This window comes from Capricornis sumatraensis, chromosome X (genome assembly GCF_032405125.1).
Source record: "Capricornis sumatraensis isolate serow.1 chromosome X, serow.2, whole genome shotgun sequence".
Classification (NCBI taxonomy): domain Eukaryota; kingdom Metazoa; phylum Chordata; class Mammalia; order Artiodactyla; family Bovidae; genus Capricornis; species Capricornis sumatraensis.
The window spans coordinates 36,374,999-36,377,963 of NC_091092.1; positions in this window are offsets into that span (position 1 = coordinate 36,374,999).

Sequence of the window (2,965 nt, forward strand, 5' to 3'; positions counted from 1 at the left end):
TTCTTTGTATAACTTTAGTTTATTCCAAAATAAAATTAAAGCTCTTATCTGTTTTAATATGCATCTTTATATTTCTATTTGCAATATATCATTTGAATGCTACTGATGTATTTTTATTTCTAGTCTAATATTAATTATCAGATCAAATTATTTGAAAGCATCTTTAATTTTATATGTTTCCAATATTTATATCTCTTTCTTTTTCTTAATGCACTGGTTAGGTATTCTAGTAAAATAATTATAGTACTGATAGTGTTATTCCCCATTTGGGATGAATTATTAATATTCTACCAGTAAGTATGGTTTTTGCTCTAGGTTTGATACATTTATCTAATGATATTTTCTTCTTTCTTAATTTGCTCTGAATTTTTAATATGCATAAGGATGATAGTTCAAATAATTGCTGTTAGTTATTGAATTTATTTTACTTTATAATATTTTTGTAATCTAAATGACAATATATTTTTATTAAAATGGATTTACTTTCCATATACAAAACATTACACAGGGCTGTACAAAAAATTGATTGTGAATTTTAAATAGCATGATAAATTTAGATTGTACTTAGTGGTACAAATGGCATTTTAAATTTAAAGATATATAAAATAAAACAGCTGGTACAGAAGTATTAACAGATTTCAAACATTTTCATTAAACTGGAAGTTCTAGTCTTAGGAAGGCATCTACAAATATTTGACACCAGATAATATTTTCTACTCCAATCCAGATTTATTTACTTGTCATTTAATAAAGGATGGGCTGGACTTGCCTGACAGCACTGTCAAGGAAATTAAGTTTGTAAATTCAGTATTTTAAGTATGTATAAGAAACTCTTAAGTTGTAGCCACAGTTTCAGTATTCTGAATCTATGCAACCCACTCTTCCTACTTTGTTATATAGATTTTCTTCATATTCTTCCCCAACCTACACAGCTCTTGATGTCAAGAAAGTTGTTTATCTGACCTAACAAGTCAATCAAGTATTTGTAAGTGAATAAAAGGTTAAGTTGCGCCTGCCCACCCTTGGGAGACCTTAGAGCTCTGTAGTTCAGACGGTAAAGCATCTGCCTACAATGCAGGAAACCTGGGTTTGATCCCTGGGTCAGGAAGATCCCCTGGAGAAAGAAATGGCAACCCACTCCAGTATTCCTGCCTGGAAAATCCCATGGACTGAGGAGCCTGGTAGGCTACAGTCCATGGGGTCACAAAGAGTCAGACTGAGCAACTTCACTTCCACTTTCACTCTTGGGAAGGTGAAATTAGAAAGTTAATTTAGACAGGAAAATAGGATAAGCTCTGCTACCAGTGATTCTTACAATCTTTAAAACCCTTTTGCATTTTTAAAAATTTTCACACATATATCCCCTTTTTTGTTAATCTGTAAATGGTTGTTGACTACACAGTCTATACAGAGGCACTTCAGGCAAATACTACTTCATCAGGAAGAACTGTGGATCAAGTATCTGCACTAAGTTATTAGAAATAATGATATTTATACAGGAAGTCATCAATGACAAATTGGCACTTGCCAGGAGCATTGCAAATGACTGAACAACAAGGACATTTGTCATCTGCCTCTGTTGGAGATTCAACCCTGTGCTGCTTCAGCTATTGACCTTCAACACTCCCTGAGGGAGCTCAGGGTAGAGTGAAGAACTAGTGCTCCAGGGAATCTGGTGAGACAGGTCTTTAGATAGTTGAATGTTTTTTAGGAACAGATTTTATGATCCCAATCCTTGTTATTGTTATTCAGCTGCTCAGTCCTGTCTGATCCCATGGATTGCAGCATGCCAGGCTTCCCTGTCCACCACCATCCCCTGGAACTTGCTCAAACTCATGTCCATTGAGTCAGTGATGCCATCCAACCATCTCATCCTCTGTTGTCCCCTTCTCCTGCCCTCAATCTTTCCCAGCATCAGGGTCTTTTCTAATGAGTTGGCTCTTTGCAACAAATGGCCAAAGTATTGGAGTTTCAGCTTCAGCATCAGGCCTTCCAATGAATATTCAGGACTAATTTCCTTTAGGATTGACTGGTTTGATCTCCTTGCAGTCCAAGGGACTCTCAAGAGTCTTCTCCAACACCACAGTTGAAAAGCATCAATTCTTCAGTGTTCATCTTTCTTTATAGTCCAAATCTCATATCCATACATGACTACTGGAAAAGCCATAGCTTTGACTAGACAGATATTTGTCAGCAAATGATGCCTCTGATTTTTAACATGCTATCTAGGTTGGTCATAGCTTTCCTTCCAAGGAGCAAGTATATTTTAATTGAATGGCTTCAGTCACTGTCATCAGTGATTTGGGAGCCCAAGAAAATAAAGTATGTCACTGTTTCCATTGTTTCCCCATCTATATGCCATGAAGTTCCAATCCTTTCATCTCCTCTTATCTAGAAAAGCACTAAATCCCTTCATGATTACATCAGATCCTTCTGCCAGGAGAAAGCCTCTTGTAAAGTAAGCACTTGATTTGCATTGAACTCCCCCTTCACCTAAATCTTATATACTAGCCTTCCCTGACTGCCTCTTTGGAGCAGTCTCTCAGAGCTGTCTGAGGTGCCATCGCCCAGACTGCAGTCCTCATTTTGCCACAAATAAAACTTAGTTTGCAACTCTCAAGTTGTGAATCTTTTTTAGTTGACACAGTTCATATAACAATGTAAGCAGTATGAGAAAAAATAAAATTTTAAGAGAGCCTTCTGAAAGACAAATTAGCAGAACAATTCACAACATCATATTCCTCTTTCCATGCTTTGTTAAAAAGCCTTAATTTATATTTGCTTCATGTTCCTTTCAGGAAGATGAATAAGTTATGCAAACCAAAGTACATCAATATTTTAATTATATAGAAAAAGGTTTGAAAATAATTTGACAATGAGATAAGCAAGAGGGTCCAATTAAACAAGCCCTTTGGCAAATTACTATTTCTTTTACCAACTCAATTTTTGTCATCTATAGCAGGAA